This window comes from Phyllobates terribilis, unplaced genomic scaffold (genome assembly GCF_046119375.1).
Source record: "Phyllobates terribilis strain yellow unplaced genomic scaffold, ASM4611937v1 Scaffold_9__5_contigs__length_417890890, whole genome shotgun sequence".
NCBI lineage: Eukaryota > Metazoa > Chordata > Amphibia > Anura > Dendrobatidae > Phyllobates > Phyllobates terribilis.
The window spans coordinates 359,373,731-359,394,910 of record NW_027362769.1 but is presented as its reverse complement, the minus strand read 5'-3'; the positions used below and the strand labels follow the sequence as shown (position 1 = coordinate 359,394,910).

At 47.0% G+C, this 21,180-nt stretch overlaps 1 pseudogene; it reads right to left on the bottom strand.

Moving 5' to 3' along the window:
- Nucleotides 1-9,679: 9,679 nt before the first annotated feature.
- Nucleotides 9,680-10,061, bottom strand: LOC141161020 (histone H2B 1.1-like; annotated as a pseudogene).
- Between the last annotated feature and the right edge of the window lie 11,119 nt (nt 10,062-21,180).

Sequence of the window (21,180 nt, the reverse complement as noted above, 5' to 3'; positions counted from 1 at the left end):
CTGCAATTTTTTTACTCAACCCATTTCCACCTGACGAAAAAATCTCACAGATGAACACTGCCTTATTGAATCACATTGGTGCAAGTGCAATGCAATTTTTTTTTCTCACATTGGAATCGCCGGATTTACACATAGATGTGAGCGAACCCAAAGGGCTCATAGTCATCTGCATTTAAATCGGACGAGTGCAATCCAATAAAAAATTGGATTGCACTCTCACTAATGTTATTGAATGATTGTGTTCATCTGTGATTTTTTCTCAGCTCGAATCGGACTGAGAAAAAATCTCAGCATGCTGCGAGTGGCCGCATATATCGGACGAGACTCAGCAATGCAAAGCAGTGGGTGCGAGAAAAAAATCGTCACACAGACCATGAGTGTATATGCACAGTGTGACCCGTCAGAATAGAATAGATAGAATAGATATATGCATAGAATAGATAGAAAGAAGTCAGTGAGATATATAATTAGCGCAGTGCGTGTGTAGCTCACTGTACATGTATTTAACTAGTAAAGAAAGAAAAAATGGCGTGGTGCCCCCCTCATTTTTCTTAATCAGCTTAGGGAAAGCAGACAGCTGGGGTCTGGTGTTATTATGCCGGGAAGGGCTCACTATCCATGAATCTTCCCAGACTATTAATAACAGCTCACTAGTGATGGGCGAGCACTAAAATGCTCGGCTGCTCGTTGTTCGGGTCGAGCACATTGGAATACTTGGGTGCTCGACCCGAGCAACGAGCACAATGTAAGTCTATGGGAAACTCGAGCATTTTTCAGGCGGCTCCCCCCGCAAGTCTGCAGAGGGCCTAAAAATTGCCCACATCGATGGGAACAGTGTTCAAATGTTATGGGAACAGCATTTCGGACTCCCAGGTCACTGGTGTCAACAACGTTGTCAGAGGTATTACGCCACTTTTACGGACTCACAATAAAACATACAAAAACTAAACCAAAATGCATTTTCCTGGGAAATATGTTAAGGAACATCGTTTCCAGGGTAATGACTTGTATATAAGGCAAAATAAATAACCAAAACCAAAAATACTCCTCCACACCTTGGGCTATGATCACACGTAGCGTTTTTCATGTGTTATTGCACTTTTGCATTGCTTTCAAACATGACAAATGCATTCATTGGGAAATGTCATTTTAACATTTTACAACCATATCTGGCCATGTGGTGTGTGAGACATGATCAGACACATCCTGTTTAATTTATGAAGGAGGGACTCTGAAAGTCACAAAGCCTATTTTTATAGGGCCATCAGGCGACCTTTACTATTCTTAAAGGGCCAGAAGTCGGCCCTCACTATTCTTAGAGAGATATCAGCCGGCTATGCTTTGCTGTTCCCATTTCTAAAGAGTGGATCTCCTATACTGTTATTGCATATGCAGTGAGTGGCAGGGCTGCCCAAAATGTGGACCCACCCCAATACCCCTTTGAAAATTTGGACCCACCCCAATACCCCTTTGAAGTGACTTAGAGGAGGGCCTCCTGAAAACAATGTTCCCATTATTAGGAAGTGGGTCTCCCATACTGTTAGCCTATGCAGTGAAAGCAAGGGCTGCCAAAAATTTGGACCTACTACAACGCCCCTTGGTAGAGATGTAGAGGAGGGCCTCCTGAAAACAATGTTCCCATTATTAGGAAGTGAGTCTCCCATTGTGTTTGCCTATGCAGTAAATGCAAGAGTTGCCAAAAATTGGGAGGCACTCCAATGCCTTTGGAAGGAGACGTGGAGGAGGGCCTCATAAAAAAAATGTTCCCATTAGAAAGGAGCTAGTCTCTTATACTTGTAATGCCCATGAACTAAGTGTATGGGATGACAAACATTTACCCCTGGGGGGTATACATGAACATACTGCATAAAAAAAATTTACGGGCATCATAAACACCCTTTAACAAAAATTATGTGGGTGTTGCATAATGGACCACTGTCACCCTGGTGATATGGTGGTGGAGGATGAGGATGAGGAGAAGGAGGAGGACAAGAGCAAATAGCCAAAATCAGAAGGCATATAACCATGTGTGGGTGTGAAAAGGTGCATGGGAATACAATTCCCAAAAAAGACACTGGATTTGAGTTTATGTTACGCTGCTATCATCCGGCGTTGTTGAGAAGTCGGGCCCAATCCAGCCCATGTTCATTTTTATAAGAGTCAGCATGTCAACATTTTCAGTTTCGGTTATAATTCCACCGGCAGAACTAAAAACCCGCTGAGACAAAGCAGCAGCATTTTCAGTTGACAGGCGGATGCGCTTATCAGTTATAATTCCACCAGCGGCACTAAAAACCCGCTCTGATAAAATGCTAGCGGCAGGGTAGCCCAGGACCTCCAAGGCATAGAGAGCCAGTTCATTCTACGTATCCAGCTTGAATACCCAATAATTAAAAGGCACAGAGGAATCACGGAGGACGTTGGTACGGTCGGCAAGGTACTCCCTCAGCATCTTCCCAAACGTTGCACTCCTTGTGAGAGTACCCCACGCCTCAGGGCCTGTGCGATGGGAGGGGCTGTGAAAATTCTCCCAGAACATTGACAGTATTCCCTGGTCTCTGCTGGATTGAAGTTGTGTCTCTCTCGCCTGTATTCCTTGGTTGTCCAACGAACTGTGACCTCTGCCGCAAGCGGTTTCAGATGGGAATTTTTAAAATAGTTCCGCAACAAGGGCCTTCTGGTACAGCCCCATTTTAGTAGACCTGTCCGCCTCAGGAATAAGAGATATAAAGTTCTCCTTGTAGCGTGGGTCTAGAAGTGTCACCAACCAGTAATGACTTTCACCTAAAATTTTGAGAACCTGAGGGTCACGGGAAAGGCAGCGTAACATAAACTCAGCCATGTGTGCCATACTGATAACAGGCAAGACTTCCATGTCCTCTCCAAGATGACAACTGACCAAGCTATCCTCCTCCTCCTCTCTGTCCTCAGGCCATCCAAGCTGAACAGACGGTATGACAGTTGTGTTGGTAGTACCATCTATAGCTCATAAAACTAGCTCCTGTTCTTCCTCCTCCTCCTCTCCCTTATTGCCACCCAGTCCACATTGGGATGAGATGAGGCTGGGCTGTGTATAATCACCCTATATGGTTCCTTGATCCATCTCATCGTGCTCCGCCTGCAATGCATCCTCTCTGATTGTGAGAGAAGACAGAGAAGCGGGATGGTGACGTTAATTATGGCATCATCGGCGCTCACCATCTTGGTGGAGTCCTCAAAGTTTTGGAGGATGGTACATATGTCTGACATCCATGTCCACTCCTGAGGTCTTATGTGTGGAGTCTGAACTTCATACCGACGGCCTTGATGATGCTGGTACTCAACAACTGCCCTTTTCTGCTCACAAATCCTTCCCAACATCTGCAGTGTAGAGTTCCAATGCGTGGGGACATCACACACCAATCTGGGAACCAGAAGCTGCAAACACTGCTGAAGCACGGCAAGGGCGGTGGAAGCTGTAGGTGACTTTCTAAAATGCATACACAGGTGGTGTACTTTAACAAGCAGATCCGGCAGCTCCAGGTAGGATTTGAGAAACTGCTGAACCACGAGGTTAAGCACATGGGCCAGGCATGATATGTGTGTGAGCCACCACTAGGTTCCGGCCATTTTCATTCACGACCATGATTGGCTGTAGGTTCAACGGTGTGAGCCACTGATCGGCCTGCTCTTTCAGAGCTGTCCGCAACTCTTCAGCATTGTGCGGTTTGTCACCTAAGCATATTAGCTTTAGCACAGCCTGTTGCCGCTTGGCCGAGGCAATGCTGCAGTGCTTCCAGCTTGTGACTGATGTGGTCATTTCTAAGATGGAGGAGGAGGAGGCTGAGGAGGATGAGGTGCAGGAGCTGTAGACTGTGGGGGCAACTCTGATTGACTTAGGGCCCGCAATCCTTGGTGTTGGGAGGACGTGTTGTGTCCGAATGTCCGACTGGCTCCCGACTTCCACTATGTTAACTCAGTGTGCCGTCAGCGAGATGTACCATCCCTGCCCACAAGCACTTGTCCATGTGTCCGTGGTTATGTGGACTTTCCCGGTAACTACGTTGTTTAGGGCACGGCTAATGTTTTGGGACACGTGCTTGTGTATTGTCCCACATTTCGCGACTGCTTGCGCTAGAAATGTTGTCTTTTAGGCTCGTTGAGACGGAAGCATTCCTCAACCTGATGGCGGCGACCGTTCCTCGGTACTCGGTCCCCAGCTGCCACTATTTCTCCTGGTGTGCCGTCCCCGCATTACACAAGCAAGTATCCCAAAACGTGCTTGTGTAATCCAAAAGCCGTGCCCTCAACAACGCAGTTACCAGGAAAGTCCACCAAACCACGGACACATCGACAAGTGCTTGTGGGCAGGGATGGTACATCTCGCTGACAGCACACTGGGTTTACATAGTGGAAGCCGGGACCCAGTCGAACCTTGGGACGGAACAAGTCCTCCCGACGCCAAGGATCGCGGGTCCTAGATTAATCAGGGTTGCCCCCACAGTCTACAGCTAATGCACCTCAGCCTCCATCTCCGAAATTACCACATCAGTCACAATCACAACCTGGAAGCACTGCAGCACTGCCTCGGCCAAGCGGTAACAGGCTGTGTAGAAGCTAATATGCTTAGGTGAAAAATCGCACAATTCTGAAGAATTGTGGACAGCTCTGAAAGAGCAGGCAGTTCTGTGGCTCACACCGCTAAACCTACAGCCAGGCATGGTCGTGTGTGACATGGGTCGGTACCTGGTTGCTGCTCTGAGGTGAGGCGAACTCACACACGTACCATGTCTGGCCCATGTGCTGAACCTCCTGGTTCAGCGATTTCTCAAATCCTACCCAGAGCTGCCTGATCTGCTTGTCAAAGTATGCTGCCTGTGTTCCCATTTTAGAAAGTCACCTACAGCTTCTGCCGCCCTTATCATGCTTCAGCAGCATTTGCAGCTTCCGGCTCACTGACTGGTGTGTGATGTCCCCACGCATTGGAACTCTATATTGCAGATGTTGGGAAGGATTTGTGAGCAGAAAAGGGCAGCTGTTGAGTACCAGCATCAACAAGGCCATCGGTATTCAGTTCAGACAACACACATAAGACCTCAGGAGTGGACATGGATGTCAGACATATGTACCATTCTCCAAAACTTTGAGGACGCCACCAAGATGGTGAGCGGCGATGACGCCATAATTAGCGTCACCACCCCATTTCTCTGTCTTCTGAAACTCTTTCTGCTCACAATCAAAGGGGATGCATTGCAGGCGGAGCACGAAGAGATGGAGCAAGGAACCATAAAGGGTGATTACACACAGCCAAGCCTCATCTCATCCCAACATGGATTGGGTGACAATGAGGAAGAGGAGGAGGAGGAAGGACAGGAGCTAGTTTCATGCACTATAGACGGTACTACCTGCTCAGCTGTCATACAGTCTGTTCAGCGTGGATGGCCAGAGGACAGAGAGGAGGAGGAGAGCATGGTCAGTCATCCTCTTGGTGAGGACATGGAAGTCTTGCCTGTTAGTAGTCTGGCAAGCATGACTGAGTTTATGTTACGCTGCCTTTCCCATGACCCTCGCGTTCTCAAAATTTTGGGTGACAGTCATTACTGGTTGGTGATACTTCTAGACCCACGCTACAAGGAGAATTTTATATCTCTTATTCCTGAGGCGGTCTACAAAAATAGGGCAGTACCAGAAGGCCCTTGTTGCGGAACTATTAAAAAAATTCCCATCTGAAAACGCTGGCAGCAGAGGGCACACTTCGTTGGATAACCAAGGAGTACAGGCGAGAGAGACACAACTCCAATCCAGCTGAGGCCAGGGAACACTGTCAAAGTTCTGGGAGCGTTTTCTCAGACCCTCCCATCGCACAGGCCCTGAGGTGCGGGGTACTCTCACAAGGAGTGCAAAGTTTGGGAAGATGCTGAGGGAGTACCTTGCCGACCGTACCAATGTCCTCTGTGATTCCGCTGTGCCTTATAATTATTGGGTATCCAAGCAGGATACGTGGAATGAACTGGCTCTCTATGCCTTGGAGGTCCTGGCCTGCCTTGCCGCCAGCGTTTTATCACAGCGGGTTTTTAGTGCCGCTGGTGGAATTATAACTGATAAGCGCTTCTGCCTGTCAACTGAAAATGCTGACATGTTGACTCTTATAAAAATAAACAAGGGATGGATTGGGCAAGACTTCTCTACACCACCGAATTATAGCAGCGTAACATAAACTCAAATCCAGTGTCTTTTCTTGGGAGGTGTATTCCCATGCACCTTTTCACACCCACACATTGGTATACGCTTCCTGATTTGGGCTATTTGCTCTTGTCCTTCTCCTCATCCTCATCCTCCACCACCATATCACCAGGGTGACCGTGGTCCATGATGCATCACCCACATAATTTTTTTAAAGGGTGTTTATGATGCCTATAAAAAAAAAAATTATACAGTATGTTCATGTATACCCCCCAGGGTTAAATGTTTGTCAGCTCATACACTTAGTGCATGGGCATTACAAGTATAGGAGGCCCACTCCTTTTTAATGGGAACATTTTTTTATGAGGCCATCCTCCATGTCTCTTCCAAGGGGTATTGAAGTGCCTCCAAATTTTTGGCAGCCCTTGCATTCACTGCATAGGCCAACACTATGGTAGACTTTCTCCTTTCTAATGGGAATTTGTCGTTACTGTGGCCCTGCTCTATGTGTCTTTAAATTCTTAGTGGGTTTTTTCCTAAAATTGGTCAGCCGTTGGACTCACTGCATACCCTATAACTGTATAGCAGACCCTCTCCTTCCTAATGGGTACATGTCGTACCTTGTTACTGTGGCCCTGCTCTATGTGTCTTTAAATTCTTAGTGGGGTTTTTCCTAAAATTGGTCAGCCATTGGACTCACTGCATAACCTATAACTGTATAGCAGACTGTCTCCTTTCTAAATGGAATGTGTCGTTACTGTGGCCCTGTTCTATGTGTCTTTAAATTCTTAGAGGGGTTTTTCCCAAATTTTGGCAGCTCTTGCAGTCACAGCATGGGCATTACCACTATAGGAGACCCGCTCCTTTATAATGGGAACATTTTTTTACTGAGACCCTCCTCTATGTCTCTTCAAAGGGGTATTGGATTGCGTCCAAATTTTTGGCAGCCCTTGCAGTCACTGGATATGCAATAACAGTATAGGAGACCCACTTGTTAATAATGGGAACAACAACGCATAGCCGCCTGATGGCTCTCTAACAATAGCGAGGGCCAACTGCTGGCCTTTTAAGAATAGTAAGGGCCGTCTGATGTCCCTATAAAAATAGGCTTTATGACTTTCAGAGTCCCTCCTTCATAAATAAAACAGTATGTTTCTGATGATGTGTCACACACCACATTGCCAGATAAGGTTGTAAAATGTTAAAATGACATTTCCCAGTGAATGCATTTATCTTTAAAAATAACGTAAAAAAACCAAACAATAGGATCTTTCTTTAGTATAAATAACAGCGTCACTAATTTAACCTCAATGTAATCACATTGCTCAGCTCCTGCACCTCCTCCTCCATCTCCGAAATGACTACATCAGTCACAAGCTGACAGCACTGCAGCACTGCCCTGGCCAAGTGGCAACAGGCTGTGCTGAAGATAACATGCTTAATGCTTAATTGACAAACCGCCCAGCGCTGCAGAGTTGTTGAAAGCTGTAACACGGCAGCCTGATCTGTGGCTCTCACCACTGAAAATACAGCCAGGCATGGTCGTGTGTGACAATGGGCGGAACCTAGTGGCGGAGAAATGACAGCCGGAGTAGATACGGTTTCCCTCTATGCCAGTACTTTCACCGAGCTAAATACAACTCTCAGCAAAAAAAGCTGTGGACTGGCTCCGTACCATCCCTGGCCACATTCACCTGTCCACGTGTTTGTGGGTAGGCAGTCTTTACCAGTAAGTGCACTGGGGAGGGCACGGGTAATGTTGTGGGACCCGTGCTTGTGGAAGGCGGAGAAGATACCGGGAGAAATAGTGGTGGCTGGGGACCAAGCATGAGCACCCAGCTGACGCCGGCATGAGGTTATGAAAAGCATCCGCCTCCACGACCCTAAAAGGCCACATTTCAAGTGCAAGCAGCTGTCAAAAATTTGGCAGTATAGTATTGCAGCCTGTAGGTGGGTGGGTGGCTGGCTGCATACTTGTGCTTGCATTCCAAGGAATGGGGTAGGGACAACTGAACACTGCACTGGGACAAGGACATGGACGGTGATTGTTGCAAGTCTGCAACGACAGGAGCATGGCGGGAGGCATCTTATTACTTATGATGGGCACACTTTTAGGCAGTGACCTGGGAGTCAGAAATGGTTCCAGAGGTCTTCCCCATGCTGTTCCCATGTCTTTTCAGCACTGTATGCATGTGTCTGATGATGTGTCACACACCACATGGCCAGATAAGATTGTAAAATGTTAAAATGACATTTCCCAGTGAATGCATTTGTCTTTGTTGAAAGCAATGCAAAAGTGCAAAAACGCATAAAAAATGTTATGTTTGAATATAGCCCAAGGTGTGGAGGAGTATTTTTGGTTTTGGTTATTTATTTTGCCTTATATACAAGTCATTACCCTGGAAAGGATGTTCCTTAATATATTTCCCAGGAAAATGCATTTTGCTTTTGTTTTTGTATGTTCTATTGTGAATCCGTAAAAGTGGCGTAATACTCTGACAACGTTGTTGACAGCAGTGACCTGGGAGTCAGAAATGCTTCCAGGGGTCTTCCCCATGCTGTTCCCATGTCATTTGAGCACTGTTCGATTTGGCCAATTTTTAGGCCCTCTGCAAACCACCGGGGGGAGCCGCGTGAAAAATGCTTGAGTTTTCCATAGAATTACATTGGGCTCATTACTCGGGTAAAGCACCCGAGTATTCCAATTTGCTCGACCCGAGCAACGAGTACTCGAGCATTTTAGTGCTCGCTCATCACTACTCCCTAGCTCAGCAGCAGCTCTCCCTACACTGTCTGATTCCGGAGTGACTGTGACAAGCATGGCGGCGCCAGGTCTGATATAGACCTCTGATATAGACCTGATGACGCTGTGCGACCAGCCAGTCACTGTAATGCCACAGCCAACTTGGCTATGACATGACATTGACTGTCACGCAACCCCTGCATGGTAATTGGCTGTATATTATGCGCCAAACATGCGGGGCGGCGATTCAAGCTCCCGAACATTCAAAAAATACTCGCCAGCAACGAGCATCTCGAGCTCGTAACGAATAGTGGTGAGCATGCTGCTCATCACTAATAAACTCCACCGACCACAATCTCTTGTAATCACCTTTCATAAAACAGTGAAGTAATTTCATTATTTAGAGAAACTAAACCGAATCAATTCCTAAAATAGGAATGAGACGAAAAGGAGTCAGATCTGAGGAGCAAGGGCTTAAATAAGTCACTGAACTTCCATCTGAAATCACAAGGGCATTGGTGAAAGTGCTGAGCTGTGAAGGAGAACCCAAAAGCAGCCCCAGTTTTTTCGCCATCTTCTTCGTTAGCCCTTAGCCTTCACTTCTACTTGGGCCACCTGCTATTTACCCCGTCATTAGACAGAGACCCGGGCTATGTGGCCAGACAACTCGGGGAGACGGGAGAGAACACAGAAGCAGCCACAGCTCTGATGTAGACGCGGTGGTGGCTCTCAGAAGAGCCTTTGGGGTGATGGCGGAGCAGCAGACGAAGCAGATCACTTGGCGCTGATGTATTTGGTGACGGCCTTGGTGCCCTCGTACACGGCGTGCTTGGCCAGCTTTCCGGGCAGCAGCAGGTGCACGGCGGTCTGGATCTCCCGGGAGGTGATGGTGAAGCGCTTGTTGCAGTGAGCCAGACGGGAGGATTCCCCATGTGATGCGCTCGAAGATGTCGTTGACAGAGTAGTTCATGATGCCCATGGCCTTGGAGGAGATGCCGGTGTCGGGGTGGACCTGCTTCAGCACCTTGTACACGTAGATGGCGTAGCTCTCCTTCCTGCTCTTCCTAAGTTTCTTGCCGTCCTTCTTCTGAGTCTTAGTGACGGCTTTCTTGGAGCCCTTCTTGGGCGCTGGCGCAGACTTGGCGGGATCAGGCATGGTGAGTATACAGAGATCACAACTCAGAGAAGAGAGAACAATGTTCCTGCTCCTCCAGCGCAGCGGTATTTATAGCCACACATGCAAATGAGCAATGCTGTTTGCTCCTCTTCTACTGGGTAAGAAAGTCATGTGACCTTCGTAAGCTGAGCCCGCTGCGTCTTATTGGTGTTTCTACAAGTCTGCTCTCCTTTGGCGGCTTCAGATCCATCCAATGATAAGGCAGGAGGTCGGGGCAGCAGCGGATAAAAAGCGACTGAGGAGACAGAAACGGCATTATTGGAGAGTTCAATTCTTCCTCTAATTTTGACTTTTTGGAGACTATTACAGCGATGTCTGGACGCGGCAAACAAGGAGGCTAAGTCCATGCTAAGGCAAAGACCCGCTCATCCCGGGCAGGACTCCAGTTCCCAGTCGGCCGTGTGCACAGGCTTCTCCGCAAGGGCCATTATGCCGAGAGAGTCGGAGCCGGCGCTCCGGTCTGTATCGTCGGCGTCCCTGCCTCCTGCTAGGCAGAGACGCCGTTCCTCTCACCTCCCTGCTCAGTCCTCGGCGTCCTCTTCCCGCGCTGCTGCCAGCGCTCGCCGCTTCCCGGGCACTGTGCTTAGGGCGCGCGCGCTCCCTCTCTCTTAAAGGGGCCGTGCGCGCCGTCCTAAGGAATCCGCAGCCAATTGCTGGTGGAGCTCCCATATATAAGGCACCTCCTTTGCAAAGTTGTTGCAAAGCCTTTCACCTCTGCTTCAGCCTTCACGTCCCATTGCCAGTCTGCTTTCCAGCTCTGTCTACCTGCTAGCATTTCTGCGGTCCGACAGTCTGTCTACCTGCATCCACCAGTCTGTCTATGGACCAGTCTGCCGGTGGATCAGGAAGCACCTGCCTGATACTTGCCTGATACCTGCCTGAGACCACCTGCCAGCCAGCCGAGAGACTCTTACCCGCTCACCTGGGAGCGCTCACCTGCTGCCCGCCAGTTAGTCTACCTGGAGGTGCTGCCTTCACTTGCCGTGACCACCTGCCAGCCAGCCGAGAGACTCTTACCCACTCACCTGGGAGCGCTGACCTGCTACCCGCCTGCTAGCCTACCTGGAGGCTCTGCCGTCACTTGCCGTGACCACCTGGCTGTCTAGAGACTCTTACCTTGCTGTCACTTGCCATGACCATCTGCCTGTCTAGAGACTCTTACCCTGCTGTCACTTGCCATGACCACCCGTCTGTCAAGAAACTGTTCCCGTCACTTGCCGTGACCTCCTGCCCTTCTACCCAGAGACTGTTCCTGTCACTTGCCGTGACTACCTGCCCGCCTTCCCTGGGAGCCACCCGCTTCCTTACAAGGACTGCCCCTTTGTATAGTAGCTCAGAGGTTCCACCTCCCAGACCCGTTACACGGTCTATCTGGCCGCTGTGCTGGAGTATCTGACTGCTGAGATCCTGGAATTGGCCGGCAATGATGCCGGGGACAACAAGAAGACCCGCATCATCCCCTGTCACCTGCAGCTGGCGGTGTGCAATGACAAGGAGCTCAACAGGCTGCTGGGTGGGGTGACCATTGCCCAGGGAGGTGTCCTTCCAAAGATCCAGGCCGTGCTGCTGCCCAAGAAGACCTAGAGCAGCAAGGCGAGCAAGAGCAAGTGAGCGCCGCTCCTCCACATCTGTCAGAACAACTAAAGGCTCTTCTAAGAGCCACCACATCCTCCTCATAAGAGCCCGCACCGCAGATAGCAGGCGATGGTCCACACTAGGGTCTGCTGACACCTGTGTACCAGACGGTATATAGATCTATCTGTGTACATGATCCTTGCTCCACTGTATGATTTGCTGCAGAGGACTCATTTAATCTGTGCAGGACCTCTGGCGCTGCTTGATTACCGGCACTTCACCTGACAAGGCTATGCGCAGTGCACTGTGCGGCTGTGTCTGCTAGTAATGACAAGGCAGGGGTGACACTGCGCCTATAATTGTGCTTGTGTATCGCCCCACCACAGCATTACTACCCGACACAGCCGCACAGTGCACTGTGCATGGCCATGTCAGGCGAAGTGACGGCAATCAAGCAGCGCCAGTAGTCCTACACAGATGCCGTGGAAGCGGTCCGGGCCCGATGGCGAGTGGGACCCCTGATGGTCCAGGGTCATATCTGTGACACGCTAGCAGCACTGCACTGACTCATGCCTGAGGAGTTGCTGGACAGGACACAGACCAAGGCAGGTGAGTGAGGTTTGTTGCCGGCTTCCCCAAACCCCATGATAAAAATAATTTTAACGTGTGTGTGTGTATGACTGTGTATACATATTTATGTCTGTTTTATGTGTTTTAAAGAATGTGTTCAAATATGTACGTATGCCTGTATGCACGTGTCTGCTTATTATATGTGTACATATCTGTGTACCATGTGCACGTGTGTGTATGTATGCTTACCGTGTGCTTGCATAACTGCGTACTGTGTGTGTATGTGCATGTCTGCGTACTGTGAGTGTGTGTGTGTGCATGTCTGCGTACTGTGTGTGTGTGTGCATGTCTGCGTACTGTGTGTGTGCAGGCATGTCTGCATATATGAAGGATGAAGAGGCAGGCTGGGTCCTGTGTTGTAAAACTATTTTTCTCTGCGTCATGTGACACTCCCTCTCCGATCATTCCTCCTCCCTAGTCTGACGCAGCGGCATGATGACGCACCACGCTGTGTCAGAGAGTGGAGCTGGCAGCGGCTGAGGTGATGAGAGAGACGTGCTGCAGAGACGGAAGCAGCGGAGAATGAGGAGCGGTAAGTATGTATTTATTTTTTTATTTATTTTAAAATTAATATTATTATTTATTATAGCGCCATTTATTCCATGGCGCATTACATGTGAAAAAAGGGGAATAAATAGCAAAAACAATTACAATAATCTTGAACAAAACGTGACAGCGACTGGTACAGGAGGAGCAAGGACCCTGCCCACGAGGGCTCACAATCTACAAGGGATTGGCGAGGATACAGTAGTTGAGGGTAGGGCTGGTAGTGGAGTGGTATGGTGGAGCGAGGGTTACTGCAGGTTGTAGGCTTGTCGGAAGAGGTGGGTTCAGGTTCCTTTTGAAGGTTTCCATGGTAGGCGAGAGTCTGATATGTTGGGGTAGACAGTTCCAGAGTAGGGTGGATGCACAGGAGAAATCTTGTATGCGATTGAGACAGGAGGAGATAAGAGAGGAGTAGAGAAGGAGATGTTGTGAGGATCGGAGGTTGCGTGCGGGTATGTACCGGGAGACTAGGTCAGAGATATATGGAGGAGACAGACTGTGGATGGCTTTGTATGCCATGGTTAGGGTTTTGAACTGGAGTCTCTGAGCAATGGAGAGCCAGTGAAGAGATTGACAGAGAGGAGAGCCTGTGGAATAGCAGGGGGACAGGTAGATTAGTCGGGGAGCAGAGCTTAGGATAGATTGGAGGGGTGCGAGAGTGTTGGAAGGGAGGCCACAGAGCAGGAGGTTGCAGTAGTCGAGGCAGGAGATGAGGGCATGCACTAGTGTGTTCGCAGATTCATGGTTGAGGAATGTGCGGATCTGAGAGATATTTTTAAGTTGGAGTCGGCAGGAAGTGTAACTGACTTGGATATGTGGTTTGAAGGAGAGATTAGAGTCCAGGGTTACCCCAAGGCAGTGAGCTTGAGGGACTGGGGAGAGTGGACAGCCATTGACATTGATAGATAGTTCAGTTGGGGGGGTTGAGATGGGGAAAGATGATGAATTCTGTTTTGTCCATGTTAAGTTTTAGAAATCTAGCAGAGAATAAGGATGAAATAGCGGACAGACATTGTGGGATTTTGGTTAGTATGGAGGAGATATCGGGTTCAGAGAGGTAGATTTCTGTGTCGTCGGCATAGAGGTGATACTGAAAGCCGTGAGACTCTATGAGCTGTCCCAGGCCTAAGGTGTAGATGGAGAAGAGTAAGGGTCCTAGAACTGAACCTTGAGGGACACCGACAGATAAAGGGTGAGATGAGGAAGTGGCGTGTGAGTGGGAGACACTGAATGTCCGGTCTGTTAGGTATGAGGAGATCCAGGATAGGGCCAAGTCTGTGATGCCGAGAGATGAGAGAGTCTGGAGTAAGAGGGAATGGTCCACTGTGTCAAAGGCAGATGACAGGTCCAGGAGGAGGAGGACAGAATAGTGTAGCTTGGATTGGCTGTTAGTAGGCCATTGGTGTTATGGTTAATATTTTATATCTAGCTTCATTATTTATTTAGGAAAACAATTTATATTTTTGCTAAGTCTGAAGCCTCTGCTTAAAACTTGCATCATGGAATCTCTGACTAAGATACTGGTTTCCTGTGAATTCCCTGACAAGAAGGTTTACGTTGGGCCAAGGTAAGTGTGTTATCACTGATTGTCTATTTTGGTTTCCTGTTCAGTTGTATGTAACAATTGTAGTTCCGTTTTGTCTAGCTAATAAAGGTGGTGAGTCTTAGCTGCCACACAGAAGACTCTACCTGCTGACAATGCATATCGCATGCATTTTGTCTCTCTCCCTTCATCGATGAAGTATTTTAATTTGAATCTCACTGGCAATGTGAAGACCCTTTGCTGTCTATTCCAAAGTTCTCCCTAATAACAAAGAAGGGTCACCACAACATTGGTGACCTTAGTCAGTGCAGTTTCAGTAAAATTGTGCGATTGGAAACCAGATTGTAGGTGGTTGAAGAGGGAGCAGGAGGAGAGGTGGGAGGACAGTTCAGAATGAACGTGTTGTTCCAGTAGTTTTGAGGCATAGGGGACAAGTGATATGGGTCGATAGCTAGTCAGAGAGGATAGGTCAAGGGAGGGCTTTTTGAGGTTGGGTGTGATCGAGGCATGTTTGAAGTATGAGGGAAAGACGCCAGTTGTTGATGACAAGTTGAAAAGGTGGGCTAAGGTTGGGATGAAGATAGTGGTAAGGTTTGGGATGAGGTGGGACGAGATTGGGTCAAGTTCACAGGTGGTGAGGTGTGATTTGGAAAGTAAATAGGAAAGTTGATCTTCCGTAATGGTAGAGAACGTGGTTATGGAGGAGGATGATTGAGTAGATGTGGGGAGAGGCTGTAGGCAGGGTGGACTGGCCCTCCGGAGGATCGGGAAAACCCCGGGTGGGCCCCGAGTCCCGATGGCGACGCCCCCAAGCCCCACAACCTGCCCCCCTGGTTCGCTAATCATATCGGCAGCACTGCCGATATGATTAGTGATGGGCCCTCTGCAACGTCAAAGCAGGGAGAGCGATCTCCCTCCTCTGCCTGCTACGGCAGTGATCCTCTGCCTCCTATGCGCAGTGCAACACTGCCGGTCCGTGCGCAGGAGGTCAGTCTCAGGGCGATGACGTTATCTCCCTAGGACTGCTTCCTGTGCGCACTGTGGAGGTCGGACGCGGCGTCGCCCGAGGCAGCGGCAGCAGAATCTATTGGCTCCTACCATGAATATATTATTGGAGGCAGGAGAATGTATGGGCTCCTACCAGGTATATATTATTGGAGGCATCAGAATCTATGGGCTCCTGTCAGGTATATATTATTGGAGGCAGGGGAATGTATGGGCTCCTGTCAGGTATATATTAATGAAGGCAGTAGAATCTATGGGCTTCTGTCAGCTATACATTATTGGAGGCAGCAGAATCTATGGGCTCCTGTCAGGTATATATTATTGGAGCCAGCAGAATCTATGGGCTCCTATCAAGTATATATTATTGGAGGCAGCAGAATCTATGGGCTCCTGTCAGGTATATATTATTGGAGGCAGCAGAATCTATGGGCTCCTGTCAGGTATATATTATTGGAGGCAGGGGAATGTATGGGCTCCTGTCAGGTATATATTATTGAAGGCAGTAGAATCTATGGGCTTCTGTCAGGTAAATATTATTGGAGGCAGCAAAATGTATGGGTCCTGTCAGGTATATATTATTGGAGGCAGTAGAATGTATGGGCTCCTGTCAGGTATATATTATTGGAGGCAGCAGAATGTATGGGCTCCTGTCAGGTATATATTATTGGAGGCAGGGGAATGTATGGGCTCCTGTCAGGTATATATTATTGAAGGCAGTAGAATCTATGGGCTTCTGTCAGGTATATATTATTGGAGGCAGCAGAATCTATGGGCTCCTGTCAGGTATATATTATTGGAGCCAGCAGAATCTATGGGCTCCTATCAAGTATATATTATTGGAGGCAGCAGAATCTATGGGCTCCTGTCAGGTATATATTATTGGAGGCAGCAGAATCTATGGGTTCCTGTCAGGTATATATTATTGGAGGCAGAGGAATGTATGGGCTCCTGTCAGGTATATATTATTGAAGGCAGTAGAATCTATGGGCTTCTGTCAGGTATATATTATTGGAGGCAGCAGAATGTATGGGCTCCTGTCAGGTATATATTATTGGAGGCAGCAGAATCTATGGGCTCCTGTCAGGTATATATTATTGGAGGCAGCAGAATCTATGGGCTCCTGTCAGGTATATATTATTGGAGGCAGCAGACTCTATGGGCTCCTGTCAGGTATATATTATTGGAGGCAGCAGAATGTATGGGATCCTGTCAGGTATATATTATTGGAGGCAGCAAAATGTATGGGTCCTGTCAGGTATATATTATTGGAGGGAACAGAATGTATGGGCTACTGTCAGGTATATATTATTGGAGGCAAGAGAATGTATGGGATCCTGTCAGGTATATATTATTGGAGGCAGCAGAATGTATGGGCTCCTGTCAGGTATATATTATTGGAGGCAAGAGAATGTATGGGATCCTGTCAGGTATATATTATTGGAGGCAGCAGACTCTATGGGCTCCTGTCAGGTATATATTATTGGAGGCAGCAGAATGTATGGGTCCTGTCGGGTATATATTATTGGAGGCAGCAGAATCTATGGGCTCCTGTCAGGTATATATTATTGGAGGCAGCAGAATGTATGGGATCCTGTCACGTATATATTATTGGAGGCAGAAGAATGTATTAGACTTGTCAGGTATATATTATTGGAGGCAGTAGAATGTATGGGATCCTGTCAGATATATATTATTGGAGGCAGCAGAATGTATGGGTCCTGTCAGGTATATATTATTGGAGGCAGCAGAATGTATGGGTCCTGTCGGGTATATATTATTGGAGGCAGCAGAATCTATGGGCTCCTGTCAGGTATATATTATTGGAGGCAGCAGAATGTATGGGCTCCCGTCAGGTATATATTATTGGAGGCAGCAGAATGTATGGACTCCTGTCAGGTATATATTATTGGAGGCAGGAGAATGTATGGGCTCCTGTCAGGTATATATTATTGGAGGCAAGAGAATGTATGGACTCCTGTCAGGTATAAATTATTGGAGGCAGAAGAATTTATGGGCTCCTGTCAGGTATATATTATTGGAGCAGCAGAGTGTATGGGCTCCTGTCAGGTATATATTATTGGAGGCAGCAGAATCGATGGGCTCCTGTCAGGTATATATTATTGGAGCCAGCAGAATATATGGGCTCCTACCCGGTGTATATTATAGGAGGCAGCAGATTCTATGGGCTCCTGTCAGGTATATTTTATTGGAGGCAGCAGAATCTATGGGCTTCTGTCAGGTATATATTATTGGATCCAGCAGAATCTATGGGCTCCTGTCTGGTATATATTATTGGAGGCAGCAGAATCTATGGGCTCCTGTCAGGTATATATTATTGGAGCCAGCAGAATCTATGGGCTCCTGTCAGGTATATATTATTGGAGGCAGCAGAATCTATGGGCTCCTGTCAGGTATATATTATTGGAGCCAGCAGAATCTATGGGCTCCTGTCAGGTATATATTATTGGATGCAGCAGAATCTATGGGCTCCTGTCAGGTATATATTATTGGAGGCAGGAGAATGCATGGGCTCCTACAAGGTATATATTATTGGAGGCAGAAGAATCTATGGGCTCCTATCAGGTTTATATGATTGTAGCCAGCAGATGTATGGGCTCCTACCAAGTATATATTATTGGAGGCAGGAGAATCTATGGGCTCCTGTCGGTATATTGTCAGGTATATATTATTGGAGGCAGGAGAATGTATTGGCTCCTACCAGGTATATAATATTGGAGGCAGGAGAACGTATGGGCTCCTGTCAGGTATATATTATTGGAGGCAGCAGAATCTTTGGGCTCCTGTCAGGTATATATTATTGGAGACAGCAGAATGTTTGGGCTCCTGTCAGGTATATATTATTGGAGGAAGCAGAATCTATAGGCTCCTGTCAGGTATTTATTTTTTGAGGTAGCAGAGTATATGGGCTCATGTCAGGTATATATTATTGGAGGCAGCAGAATCTATGGGCTCCTGTCAGGTATATATTAGGTATATATTATTGGAGGCAGGAGAATGTATGGGCTCCTGTCAGGTATATATTATTGGAGGCAGTAGAATGTATGGACTCCTTTCAGGTATATATTATTGGAGGCTGGAGAATCTTTGGGCTCCTGTCAGGTATATATTATTGGAGGCAGGAGAATGTATGGACTCCTTTCAGGTATATATTATTGGAGGCTGGAGAATCTTTGGGCTCCTGTCAGGTATATATTATTGGAGGCAGGAGAATGTATGGACTCCTGTCAGGTATATATTATTGGAGGCAGCAGAATGTATGGGCTCCTGTCAGGTATATATTATTGGAGGCAGGAGAATGTATGGGCTCCTGTCAGGTATATATTATTGGAGGCAGCAGAATCTATGGGCTGCTGTCAGGTATATATTATTGGAGGCAGGAGAATGTATGGACTCCTGTCAGGTATATATTATTGGAGGCAGCAGAATGTATGGGCTCCTGTCAGGTATATATTATTGGAGGCAGGAGAATGTATGGACTCCTGTCAGGTATATATTATTGGAGGCAGCAGAATCTATGGGCTCCTGTCAGGTATATATTATTGGAGGTAGGAGAATGTATGGGCTCCTACCAGGTATATATTATTGGAGGCAGCAGAATGTATGGGCTCTTGTCGGGTATATATTATTGGAGGCAGGAGAATCTATGGACTCCTTTCAGGTATATATTATTGAAGGCAGGAGAATGTATGGGCTCCTGCCAGGTATATATTATTGGAAGCAGCAGAATCTATGGGCTCCTGTCAGGTATATATTATTGGAGGCAGGAGATTGTGTGGTCTCCTGTCAGGTATATATTATTGGAGGCAGCAGAATCTATGGGCTCCTGTCAGGTATATATTATTGGAGGCAGGAGAATGTATGGGCTCCTACCAGGTATATATTATTGGAGGCAGCAGAATGTATGGGCTCCTGTCAGGTATATATTATTGGAGGCAGGAGAATGTGTGGTCTCCTGTCAGGTATATATTATTGGAGGCAGCAGAATCTATGGGCTCCTGTCAGGTATATATTATTGGAGGCAGGAGAATGTATGGGCTCCTATCAGGTATATATTATTGGAGGCAGCAGAATCTATGGGCTCCTGTCAGGTATATATTATTGGAGGCAGCAGAATCTATGGGCTCCTGTCAGGTATATATTATTAGAGCCAGCAGAATGTATGGGCTTCTACCAAGTATATATTATTGGAGGCAGGAGAATCTATGGGCTCCTGTCAGGTATATATTATTGTAGGCAGGAGAATGTATGGGCTCCTGTCAGGTATATATTATTGGAGCCTGCAGAATGTTTGGGCTTCTGTCAGGTATTTATTATTGGAGCCAGCAGAACCTATGGGCTCTTGTCAGGTATATATTATTGGAGCCAGAAGAATCTATGGGCTCCTGTCAGGTATATATTCATAGAATGGTAGAGTTGGAGGGGACCTCCTGGGTCATCTGGTCCAACCTACTGCTCAAAGCAGGATTCGCTAAATCATCTCAGACAGATATCTGTCCAGCCTCTGTTTGAAGACGTCCATTGAAGGGGAACTCACCACTTCTCGTGGCAGCCTGTTCCACTCATTGATCACCCTCACTGTCAAAAAGTTTTTTCGAATATCTAATCTGTGTCTCCTCCCAATCAGTTTCATCCCATTGCTTCTAGTCTTTCCTTGTGCAAATGAGAATAAAGATGATCCTTCTACAATGTGACAGCCCTTGAGATATTTGTAGACAGCTATTAAGTCTCCTCTCAGTCTTCTTTTTTGCAAGCTAAACATTCCCAAATCCTGTAACCATTCCTCATAGGACATGGTTTGCAGACCGGTCATCATTCTGGTCGTTCTTCTCTGAACTTGCTCCAGTTTGTCGATGTCTTTTTTAAAATGTGGTGCCCAAAACTGGACGCAGTATTCCAGATGAGGTCTGACCAAAGAAAAGTAAAGTCCGATAACGACTTCACGTGATCTAGACTGTATGCTTCTGTTAATACATCCCAGAATTGTATTTGACTTTTTTGCTGCTGCATCACACTGTTGACTCATGTTCAGTCTATGATCTATTAGTATACCCAAGTCTTTTCACATGTACTGTTGCTTAGCTCTATTCCTCCCATTTTGTATATGCTTTTTTCTTTTTTATTGCCCAGATATAGTACTTTGCATTTTTCCCTGTTAAAAACCATACTGTTAGTTACTGCCCAATGCTCCAGTTTATTTAGGTCTTTTTGAATCCTCTCTCTCTCTTTTCAAGTATTAGCTATCCCTCCTAGCTTTGTGTCATCAGCAAATTTAATCAGTTTACCCTCAATTCCTTCATCTAAATCATTGATAAAGATGTTGAACAATACAGGTCCCAGGACAGAACCCTGTGGTACCCCACTTGAGACATTCATCCAACTGGATGTGAAGCCAATTACGACCACTCTTTGAGTCCGATCACTAAGCCAGTTATGAATCCACCTAACAGTTGCCTTGTCCATTCCATACTTGGTAATTTTTTGAATAAGGATGGTGTGAGATACTTTGTCAAATGCTTTGCTGAAGTCAAGATATACTATATTTACAGCATTTCCCTGATCCACCCAGTCAGTGATTCTGTCATAGAAGGAAATTATGTTAGTCTGACATGACTTGTTAGTTACAAACCCATGCTGACTCTGGTTAATCACTTCATTCTTATCCAGGTACTTACATACATATTGTTTAATAATTTGTCAAAGATCTTTCCTGGTATAGAAGTCAGACTTACCGGCCTATAGTTCCCTGGGTCCACCTTCTTCCCTTTTTTGAAGATAGGA